The 12,638-nt window shown below is 40.2% G+C and overlaps 1 protein-coding gene across 3 annotated transcripts in view; it reads right to left on the bottom strand.

Annotated features, from left to right (window-relative positions):
- Window positions 1–12,638, bottom strand: part of EPB41L4A (erythrocyte membrane protein band 4.1 like 4A) — a 264,522-nt gene that overhangs the window by 202,312 nt on the left and 49,572 nt on the right. The gene's annotated exons all lie outside the window — the stretch shown is intronic.

Below are 12,638 nucleotides of genomic sequence, written 5' to 3'. Positions count from 1 at the left end.
CCTTTACTAGGTAACCTTAAAAATCACCAGTGTTGAGTAGGGCCCAGAGCAGGAGATGGCTATGCAGGATGTCTGGTCTGTGATACCAGCTGCTATACCACTTGGGTCTTAAGATGCAGCATATCCAATTAGTTGAATAAAATCCAGAGAATCACAGCACAAACATCAGAGGTTCTGAAACAAAGCCCTGCCCTCTTCTGCAGATAACTGCTCTTTTAAGAAATGATTCTTGGCTTGCAACTAAGTAGGCTTTGGGAGAGCCTGGTGAAAAGATGTCAAGTGACCTGGCACCTGAGCTGCCTATAGTGATTTGAATGTTATCTGACCCACCAGGCCATAAGGTTGGGCCTGTGCAGAAGTAATCAATCATCAAATGGCAATGGTGTAAAAGAGACTGGGCTAATACAAATCTACACGCCATAAGAAATCACAAGAGTAGATGGCTCAGACACCTCTCATGCCTATTCCTACCGTAATAGCACAGCTACAGCTTCATGGAGAGTTCCTTATCATCAGCTGACTGAGAAGGAAACCTGGGCCTGGTTAAGAGACGGCCTGCCTGGTATCTGGCACCAAGCAAAAGTGGACTCCTATAGCTTTACATCTCCAAGAAAGAGCATCCTTGAAATATACTCTGTGAAGAGAAATCATCCTAGCAGACACAACTGCAACCAGTACTTTCACGTGTCTACCTCATCAACACTGAGAAATGGCCCAAATTACAGATCTACGCTGAGTCATGGGCAAGGACTAATGATTACCCTTGATGGTCAAGAACCTGGGGAAAAAACAGTATTGGGAGAGACGGTACAAGGAGGTCTAGGAAGAGGTATACGGATGGACCTCTCAGGGTGATCACAGTGTGTAAAGAGTGTTTTCCTCCCATATGAATGTACAATGAAGGGCATTCACTGCAGAGGGGTCTCTGCCAGTTAGCCTCTTTCACCTGCCACCCCAGTACATCCTTAATAGATCAACTAGAAGTGGCCATGGTGATAGTAGTGGAGGCTATGCATGGATTCAACACAAGGATGTCTCACAAAGGCTGACCCAGCCTCTGTCAACAATGAGTACCTAACTTGCCAATAGAAAAACCCTCCCTCAGTCCCCAAGACAGCAACATCCCCCAGAGGATCAGGCAGCCCTTTGGTGGCTGGTGGATTCTACTGGACTCTTTCCATCAAGGAGGAGTTGATGATTTGTCCTCACCGTTTTTATCCAACCTAGACACAGAGACAGACATACATAGATATACACTGTGTTACTTGCTTTTCCTCACTTCTCCTTTCTTTATTCTTTTCAAGAAGGACTGGTCAAGGTGGTTACCTTTACAACTCAGTTTCCTGGTTAAGAGACTATTCCATGGAATTGTGAACAAATTAGAAAAGACAATAATTTCCCCCAGAAATTATTACTGGTACTGTTAACTATCACCCAACAATGAAGTTCTTAATCTGAAATCCTGATGCGAGCACATGGTTAATCATTAGGAAAAATAAAATCCACTTGAAATCGTAAGAGAAAAAAAAAATCACCCATTTTAATAACGTATGTTTAAAAGACTGATAATACCAAGTTTTGGCAAGCATTTAGGGCAACTGGAACTCTCATATATGGCTATTTCAAGTAAACGTGTATATCCACTTTGGAAAACTATCTGGTAGTATCCTCTACACCTACTCTTATGACATAGTAATTCTACTTCTAACTATATAAATAAGATAAATGAATTCCTATGCTCTCTAAAAGACTTGTACAAGAATGTTCAAAACTGCTTTATGTATAACTGCTTTATGTATAACAGCTTAATATCCAGCAACAGACTGGATAAAGTGTATTATACTCAAATAACAAAATACCACCCAGAAATTGAAAAGAAAAAAAAAAATGCAAAGAGCTTGTGCTACAGGCAATGACATAAAAGGATATCAAAGCATAACGCTAAGTGAAAGAAGCCACAGACAAGAGAGTACATATTTTATTATTCCAATTATGCAATGTCAAAAACAAGCCAAATTTAGGTACAGTGCTGGAGGTTAGCATAGTGGTTTGCCTATGACCACTATAACCAGGCAGGTGAGTGAAAGGGGAGAGAGATACTTTTGAAAAGGGACACATGGGAGCCTTCTTGGGTGCTGAAAATATTCTGCCTCTTCATCTGGACAGTGTTTACACAATTGTATTTAAATGTAAAAATTCATCCGGCTATATACTTAAGATTTGTGTTCTTCATAGTATGTTATACCTCAACAAAAATATTTTTAGGAGTTCCTGTTACGGCTCAGTGGGTTAAGAACCCAACATAGTGTCCATGAGGATGCAGGTTCAATCCCTGGCCCCCCTCAATGGGTTAAGGATCTGGCGCTGCCTCAGGCTGTGGTGTTGCTTTCTTTTTCCCCCGTGTGGCTGTGGCGTAGGCCTGCTGCTGTAGCTCTGCTTAGACCCCTAGCCCGGGAACTTCCATATGCCACAGGTGTGGCACTTAAAAAAAAAAAAAAAGTATATATCTATACACACACACAATATATGTACATATACATAATATATGCATATATTTTTAAAGATTTATGTGTATTTATAAATTCTTAGTAGAGAATCTAGAGCTTGTTCCCCAGGTTCTCTAAGGGGTTCAACAAAGGTAACAAAAGCCAGAGACAGTAATTCAGATTTTCAGATGAGTGCTTGCTTAGAGAAACTTCCATCTTCCTACATAGCCAGAGGCAGTGAATTAGCTGATTTCAAAAGCTTTCACTTCCTTATGCTCTCTAATCTTAATATGTCTGGAATTAACAATTACTGAATTTCAAATGTCAAACAAGTAACTTCTTGCTTCAGTTTCAATGATAAGTAGGAAAAATGTCCTTGAAAGCCTTGATGAGTTTATTTTAAATACAAGTCATGTATCACCTTATTATTATATACCATCTTCATCTCAACATACCATGTTTCAAATTTCAAAGAATATATTTGAACTCTGTAATTACTTAAAATTATATTTTATTAAAACAAAACAAAACCAAAAAAACCCTCATCTAGACTAGAGACCCAATAGAAATCCAATATATTTGTAAAAATATAAGCAGATAGGGTAGGGGTTCCCCAGAGAAAAAGAGTCAGGCATGGCTTTCTTGACATAAGAGGAGCCATTTTTGGCCTAAGCCATTTTGTGATTTAGGCTTGGCCACAATGCTTGTCCTTAAACCCGGGTCTCAGTCACAATTTATCTTAAGAGAACAAAAGAACAAACTGATCAGGCAAGAGAAGTAACAATAGCAAAGATAACAAATTAGCTGTAAAGACTCCTAAGTGTATTTCAATGGTAAACACTCGCCTAAAGCATTGTCTTGAGCTGTCTAGCAGAATTTCAATGCCCTCTCTGGCATTCAAACACCAGATTAACTGGAATCTACAGGATGATGATGTGGGCTTTTTCAGAACCTCAAGACCTCAATCAGTTAGAGCTTGGATGCTGCCTTCTGCCGAAGCCCCTCCATGAATATGCATGTACCTTTGGCTGAAAACTTCCCCAACTGTGCTATTGTGAAGACACTGCTTTGGGAAAGATCCCTGGTGTTCTTTCTTGCTGCAAATAGTAAATCCTTCCTTCTCCCAATCTTGGCTTGCTTGTGTCTTTTGGCTTGACACCCACCAAGAGGCAAACATGGTTTTAGGATAGCAAAAGTAATTAGAGAAAATAAATAAATCCAATTCTAAAAATGTTTTATTATGTTGACATATTTTTTTCTTCTTTCTTGGTAAGCCAGAACATTGAGGTAATATTTTAGATTCTTGGTTTGTTCACAATAATTAAACCAAATGGGCTAGTTTCACCATTAAACTAAGGATCCTGTTTTAAGTTTATAAAACAAACAGAGTATTTATTTTAAAAGTCCAGGAAAACATTGACCTCAGTTTACCATTAATATCAACTCCACTGGGTTAACGTTCACACTGCTCAAAATTAAACACTGGGAAACAGCCGATAAGTCTTCAGCACTCAAGTTCCCAAAAGTAATTATTAACAATGGTCTTTACCCTCTCTTCAATACGTTACCTTCCTTAAGACAACTCATCATTTTTGAAACAGTAAATGCAGTGTAAATGATATCAAGTCTGAGAGCTCATTCCAAATCTAATCTAATGCCTTAAGATACTTTCTAAAAGGAGTAAATGGCTTTGTCTGTATCTTTATTTGATTATCCTTATACTCTAAAAATTTTCTTTTTGTCTTTTTGTCTTTTTAGGGCCACACCCCCTGGCATGTGGAGGTTCCCAGGCTAGGGGTCCAATTGGAGTTATAGCTGCCAGCTTATGCCACAGCCACAGCAATGCGGGATCTGAGCCATGTCTGCAACCCACACCACAGCTCACAGCAATGCCAGATCCTTAATCCACAGAGCAAGGCCAGGAATCGAACCCATGTCCTCATGGATGCTAGTTGGGTTCGTTAACCACTGAGCCACGACAGGAACTCTTACTCTAAAATTTTAAGTATTTTAAAATTAAAAACTTAAACTATTAGACAACACAGCTGTATGCACATCCAGCAATTTCTACGAAAAGTGCATGTTCGTGTTTTCCCCACTTCAAAAATGCACTTTCACCACTGAAACCATTTATACTATATTTGCATGTAAGTTTTTAGAGTGAAACTTTCCAAAAACACATTCAATAATGAATTTTACTTTCCAAAAAGCAATAAATTTGGAATGGACTCTAGAAAAGTTAATATTGAACCTGTGCCAATATTTTTATGCATAAATTTATTACATGTTGAGCATTTATCAATGTTCACAGTTACAATGCTTAAACTGCAGTTTTATCCTACTGATCTGGAATCACTGCTAACACGACTGAATTTTTCACCAGTAACACTGGCATTATTACCAAATTCCTACTCAATAGACACCATAATATGAGTACATTCTCACTGGAAGTAAGACAAATAGCGTAAGAAACTCAAAGGCGGGGGGGGGGGACTTTTCTCTTCTCACACGTATCGTACTCAAAAGGCAATCATACTAGAGAATGCCGCTCTCTTCCTCTATTAAATTGATGTATCTGACAAAATTTATTTTTTTGAGAGCCTTCTCTCTAAATGGCAACTCTGAGGAAATACCTGAGAACTCGTTCAGATTTTAAGTACTTTTTTTGTATCAATTACTACATCAAATAAATGTAAACACCGATATTTCTCAATTCATAATTTCAATCTCTAAGGCTAAGGATAATCCCTCAATCTAGCCTCATTTTTTAAATTGAACATAAACTGTAAAATCATACTTTTATTATCTAAAAAAGTAATTTTTAAAATATATTCTTATATCCATAGAACTTTTAGCACTTAATATGAGCATACAGTACTATGCACTGGGATAAAATAAATCTCAGATACAGAATTAAAATAAATATCCAAAATAAAATAAATTCACATACAGAATTAAAATAAATATCAATTACAACTTTGCCTGCCTTTATTACTGTATTTCCAAAGCATAGCCCAGTTCTTGGCAAAAAAATACGTATTAAATAAATGTATGCTGAATTATGAATAAATATTCTCAAGAAAAGGAAGGAATCTTAATAGGCCTGAATTGTGTAGAAGATTCATGAAATCTATACTTCATTTTGGGTCCAAATATTATTTTCCTCAAATACTGTGCATAGAAAAAAAAAACTTTATCTTCCATATCATATTTAATTTCACTACTTAATGTCTGAGACCCTATTCAGAATACCATATTACATTCAGTCATCACATTTCCTTAGCTTCTGGTCTGTTACAGGTTTTCAAACTTTCCTTACATTTAATAATTTTGACAGGTTTGACAGGTACTGAGTTGAGGAATGTCCCTCCATTTGTCTTATGTTTTTCCTAGAAGGCTTTGGTTTTGAAAATATCAGATTTCAAAATGTTCAACTCAAAGATTTCTAATTGCACAAAAAGCACAAGGCAAAAATTTTGGCCCTTATCTCTCCATTTATTCAACAAAAAGTGCACTATTCTGGGATGAAGCAAACTCTAAGTTTAAACTCCAGACTGCAGGTAGAGAACCTAAGCAATAGGAGGTTCCCAGGCTAGGGGTCCAAGCTGGGGTCCCAAGCTGGGGTCGGGGGATGGGCTGGGGGTTCGAGATGGAAATGCTATACAATTGGGTTGTGATGATCATTGTGCAACTATAAATGTAATACAATTCATTGAACTAATAAAAGAAAATAGGAAATTAAGCTGCTGGGGACAAATCACAAGGACCCTGGGGAAAGTGAGCCTCAGAAAGATTAAGAGCAAGGAAACCTTTGAGGGGAGCTGGGAGAAAATTCACCTAGCATCTATTATGCCCCACACTTAAAGAGTTCAACCATAGGAACTGTACTAACTAGTGCCCCCTGCCACTCCTTACCTTTGCCCTACTCTCTTCTTTTCTTTAAATTTCAGATCTATTCATTGCAGCCTATCTGTCTCTAACTACTTTTGGAAAAAGAAAAGAAAGGGGTCAGGTCCCAGTAAGAAAGAGCATTACCAACAGAGTAGATGAGGTTAATCGAGGAGCATCTACAAAGATACGGGCAGAGGAACCAATCTGAGATGGTACAGGACCCTGCTGTGGGCAACCACGGAAGCTGTTCCACACTGGATTTGGAAAAACAAGGAAAGGAAGGAACTGCTGAAATCCTGGTAGAACTACTGGGAAAGGGCTACGTGAAGAGATTAGAGGACAGACATTCCCCACCTCACTCTCCCGCCCACCCTGCAAGAGACCCTTCCATTGGCCAGAACCAGAAACCAGAAGGCAAAGGAGTTGATGTTGTCCACAGAGGTCAGAGTCCCAGGGCACAAGGCAAAGTGGATTAGGATGGAGAATGGATCTTGAAGGGCAAATAAAAGATAAGCAGCGGTTGGCGAATCAGACTAGGAACCATGAGGCTTTGGGTTTGATCCCTGGCCTTGCTCTGTAGGTTAAGGATCTGGCGTTGCCGTGAACTGTGGTCGAAGACGCAGCTCGGATCCCACGTTGCTGTGGCTCTGGCGTAGGCTGGCGGCTACAGCTCCGATTAGACCCCTAGCCTGGGAACCTCCATATGCCATGGGAGCGGCTCTAGAAAAGGCAAAAAAAAATAAAAAGACAAAAAAATTTTTTAAAAAATTTAAATTAAAAAAAATAAAAGATAAGCAGCTTGGAAAGGAAGGCACCCTTCAGAGAGCTATTTGCGTTTTGATATTTGTGTGTCTTCTCACTCATACTGTACTCTGAACTCTGGAAGAGGGAATTTACAGAAGTAATCTTAAGTCCCACACAAACCTCCTAACAAGCCCTGGAGGTACATCTGAAAGAAGAGAGGCAACAGGACCACCTCATCTACTGGTCAGGATGGAACTTGGGTCCATCACAACATAACGCTACTTCAGGGAAGACTCACATGCACCCACACTGACCCCGCAGCTCTGCCCCACACCCCTATCCATACAGATCAGAGTGTGCACCTGTGGTCATAGGCCAGGGCCTATGTTCTAACAAGGAAGAACCTAACCACTGGATCATCCTGCCTAATACTTAGGTCATAAGCTCCAGAGCTGGTTCTTGAATCGACTTTTAATTGAGAACAAAATAAAACTTCACGTACATTTCACTTCACTTCTTCCAGGAATTTGTCTTGCTTAAGAGCCCATAAAAAATAGTTGTCTGGAGACCTTTAATGAAGCACTAGACCTTCCATGTTTATATAAACACTAGGTTTATCTTCCCATATCTCCCACGACTTGCATACATCTTCCTGAATAAAGGCCTTGCCATGCCCTCCCCTCCCCAAAACTCCCCTGCCTTGCTGCCTTGGGGCCCTTGCTCTCCTTCTCTTTGGAACCTTCCACTCCACATTCCCCACATGGCAGCTCCTTCCAAGACAGGTAGATGCCTCCCTGTTTCTTCTGACCTCCTCCTAGACCAACACTGCACTACCCAACACAGTAAGTGCTTAAGAAATTCATGAACTGAATGTGCTGTGTACAAATGCCTTTGTGTTTAATAAAAACACACACTCCTCCCCTAGAAGTACGATGAAAATATGAAAGGTTGAGAGACCATGGGAATGACCTCTACAGTTCTTTATGATTGTGCTATCAAAAATTTCCAAGTCCCTATTTTAACAAATCATGAATGGCCTGCACCATCAAATAAAGAATATCTAATACCCACAATCAAATCTTTGCAGTGGGGTGGCAATGAGCTATTACATTCACCTTACCAGGAACACAAAACACATGATTTGGTATTGTCATTTATGAAAGGAAATGATTAATAATTAATTTATCAAAATGGGTTTGTACAGAGACTACCTCAGGGGGAAAATAGCTCATAAAACTGAGGATATAAAATAATTTAAAAGCAGCAAACAATAAATAATTTTGTAACTTTTAAGGCTTTTACTAATCTTATCATTCAATTATTAGCTCAAAGGTATGGGAAGTAACTTTTTTTTTTTCGTCTTTTGTCTTTTGAGGGCCACACCAGCAGTATATGGAGGTTCCCAGGCTAGGGGTCTAATTGGAGCTGCAGCTGCCAGCCTACACCACAGCCACAGCAACGCGGGATCCAAGCCACCTCTTCAAGCCACACCACAGCTCACAGCAATGCCAGATCCTTAATCCACTGAGGGAAGCCAGGGATCAAACCCGCAACCTCATTGTTCTTAGATTCGTTTCCACTGCACCATGACGGGAACTCTGGCAAGTAACTTGTTAGAGCGGATTGGCCTTTTAATAAAACATCTTCATACCCATCTCATCTCTCTGCCTACACTTGTAAAATAATTCTATTCCGTCTTCACTTTTGATTCAAAACCACGGACTGTCTCTTATTGGATGCCATTCCTTCTATAGTGTGGCTGGCACCACCGTCTCTCACCTCCTCTGCCCCACCCTTTGTCCCCTCTTTTCTACCACCCTCTTGTCCCATTAACTAACTCTTCCCAGTCCATACATATACTTTAGTCACTCAAATCATTTAAAAATTAAAAAAAAAAAAAAAAAGGAGTTCCCATCATGGCTCAGTGGTTAATGAACCTGACTAGCATCCCTGAGGACACGGGTTTGATTCCTGGCCTCGATCAGGGGGTTGAGGCTCCAGTGTTGCCATGAGGTGTGGTGTATGCTGGCGGCTGCAGCTCCAATTGGACCCCTGGCCTGGGAACCTCCATATGCGGCGGGCAAGGCCCTAGAAAGACAAAAAGACAAAAACAAAACAAACAAAACAATAAAAATCTCCCTGGCCCCTCTAGCTGTACCCCATTGCTTTCCTCTTTCTCACTTGAAAGACAATGGGTGTTCTGGACTCCTCTATCTTTACTTCCTAACCCTTCCTTTTTTGAACCAACGCCAGACACCACCATTCTACTACACCTGCTCTCAAGAAGGACACCAATTTCTTGCAGAGGCCAAATCCACTGAATATATTTCAAGCCTGTGTCTTGCTGGCCTTCTCTGCCATGTTTGATACCACTGACCTCTCATGTTTGATACCACTGACCAAGGTTACCATAATGTAACTTTTTCTCCTCTGGTTCTTCCAGAGCTCTGTGACCATTCCTGCTGACTGTTGTTTTCTCAGTGTTCCTCTGCCCACACCTGAAACATTGCTGTTCCCAGGGGTTCTCTTTTGTTACTGCCTCATTCTTTCTCTCTGCCTTCTCACCCCTCTGTCTCCAATTGTCTTCCATCCCCTCTCACTCCCTTGCCCACTTCTCACTCTTTCCAAGCTCTCATTGGAGTAGACAGTCATATCCACTTCCACAGTTCTCTTACCTTTCACTGAAGGCTCCCTAAATCTTTTCTCCAGCTACACAAATATATTTACATGGCAGCTTTGATGCCTACAGTGATTCAGACTCAACATGAATGCCCCAAGGGTACCCTAGTCACCATAAGTTTGGCAAGCCAGCAATCTGAAATCATCCTAACCTCTTCCTCCTTTCCTCATTTTCCAAATTTTGCAAGTCTTATTTCCTAAATATTTTTAAAACGCATTCCCTCTTCCTTTCCACGCAGATTTTCCAGGACTAGTTCAAGTTCTTACTATTGCTCACCTGGACCACTGCAAAGTTTCCCAGCAGAGCTTACTGGTTCTATTTGAATCTCCTTAATTTCACTGCGCAGACACAGCCCTGCCAGATACACTGAGAACACAAATGTCTATTAGTAGGGCTGTCAAAACCCTTAAGATATCCTTCCATTAACTCTGCATTTAGAGCATAAAGGTTATCCCTTTTCAGAACCATGTATTTCCCCAGTACCAGGTCCCACTTGGTCTACACTGGGTGTCATTTTCTAGTAATACAGAACCAACTGCTGTCACTGGCATGTGTTCCCTAGTACTACACCATAGCTCTGTCTTTCCTCATGCCGTTCACTCTTCTGTGGAATTCTCCTCATATGTTTCCTTCCCTGAGAATCACATTCACTCTCCTGGTCTCAGGAGACATCTCCTCTAGGAGGCCTCCTTTTCATGAATTAAAATCACCTGTTTGCCTGGTACCTCCACAGCCTGTAAGTTGCCAGAGGGCAGGGACATTGTCCTACTTCATGGTATACTCTCAGTGCCAAGCAAGGCTCAGAGATGCAAGAAATGTTTACAGAGCCAGAGACTTAATGAAAGCAACTGGACTTAAAGCAAAAGGTAGTATGACTAAAAACATTTGAGGGGTATTTTGAATATTATTTAGATGTGTATCAAATTACAAGTAAAAAAAGGATCTAAAAAGAATTTCTTGGAGGTAAAGCTTTGATGAACCCTGAGAACAATATCTTTTCCCTAGTTATAACTGTAATAAAAATAAGATTAGCATATTTCATTGTTTCCACTGCAATACATTTTCAAAGGAGGATTATTTGTCTGGAAAACATTCTCTGGTTCAGGGATGTAAAGGAATAGCTGCATAATCAGATCTTGATATTTCTTTAATGAATAAAGAGTTTAGGAGTTTATCTGAAATAGTCATAAATGTTGTGACTTTACTTTCAAATGCTATATTTACATTAAATGATGATTTAAGACAACAGGATCCTAGTTAAATCCTAGGCAATAATGGTTCATGAAATGATTTCCAAAAGAGCTAAATTCATTCATTCACATGTGCTCCACTGCTTGAGAAAGGTCAGTCTCATATTGCTTGACCTGTTTCTACACAGCACTGAATACAGAACGTTTACAAACCTGGGGCTAAAAAACCACTTTTTTCTATGACGAGCACACCATGCCATGCTGGGTTTTTTTGGGGTTTTTTTGTTGTTGTTGCTTTGTTTTTATTCATTCAGTTAATATTTTCCTTTTTTTTTTTTTGTCTTTTTGTCTTTTCTAGGGCCGCTCCCACAGCATATGGAGGTTCCCAGGCTAGGGCCTACACCAGAGCCACAGCAACATGGGATCCGAGCCACCTCTGCAACCTACACCATAGCTCACGGCAACGCCAGATCCTTAACCCACTGAGCAAGGCCAGGGACCAAACCCACAAGCTCATGGTTCCTACTCAGATTTGCTAACCACTGCGCCACGACGGGAACTCCTCCAAATTCTTAAGACAGCTGAAGAAATGTTGAGAAGTACCCAGCAGGGCCACCGGAAAGTTCAGGCAGGCAGCAGGAATGCTGAGAGAGAAGTGTCCCCAGCTTTCCGATGGAACTAGAGGACACCTGGGCACAGACCACCTAGGCCCACTTAGCCTGGGGCAGAAGCTACTGAAAGCTGGGGAAGGCTCCCTGGCCTCTAAGCCCTGCATTAACCTCTGATGAGCACCCCAGGGTGCTGACCTGCTTCTGCTGCTCCCCTTCTTCAGGATGCAGGTCTCCAGAATGGCTTCCACCTCTGTAGAAATCCCCGTAGAAATCCCCGTTCATTTTTTAGCTCTTCTGCTCCTCTACAGAACTGATAAATTTTCCCATCCTTCAGGAATTCAATTCAGGTTTACTCTGTCAGTGGCACTGTATATCCTTCTTGGATTTTATGAATTTTTTTTCTCTTTAAAAAATATTCATTTTGTCATTTTCACAGCATATTGAAGCATTATGTATGGTTAATGGCAGTGCTCAGTTTCCCATATTCATAAAACGGCCTCCTAATCAAATTAGGTATTTGACTGATCATAACCAAATCCCTGGCTTGATCTAGATTCAATAAAAATGGCACGAAATTCTTTAAAAGGGTCAATTTTTCAAGTTACAAATCCTCAAAAGTCAATACGCTTCAAAAGTTTGTAAACTAGTTGTTTGGAACATAAATTTTTTTTCCTATCAAAAATAATTTTATTCACTCATGTAACACCTATCATGCACTAAGCAGTATTTTAAGAGATGGAGATACTGTAGGAAATAAAACAGAGAAGGTCCTTATCTATTGCATTTCCTGAAATTCAAGAAAACTCTGGTATAAACAATGCATATTGTATACATATTTACATTTAGACTTATCAACACCCTGGCAGCCATTACTTAGCATTTCCAGTATTGTTATCAGGAGTTCACACTCTTGCTGAGCACTTTAAATATCATTATTGTAAGACACAACAAAAGGTTTGTTAATTAGCAAAGGGGCTGTTCAAAGTAATTAGAAGTAATTTTCATTTGTGAAAAGAGTGGTGTCCAAGATACGTGG

Source organism: Phacochoerus africanus, chromosome 4, assembly GCF_016906955.1.
Source record: "Phacochoerus africanus isolate WHEZ1 chromosome 4, ROS_Pafr_v1, whole genome shotgun sequence".
In the NCBI taxonomy this organism is placed as follows: domain Eukaryota; kingdom Metazoa; phylum Chordata; class Mammalia; order Artiodactyla; family Suidae; genus Phacochoerus; species Phacochoerus africanus.
Note: the sequence above shows the minus strand (reverse complement) of the source record. Positions and strands in the feature narration are given on the sequence as shown.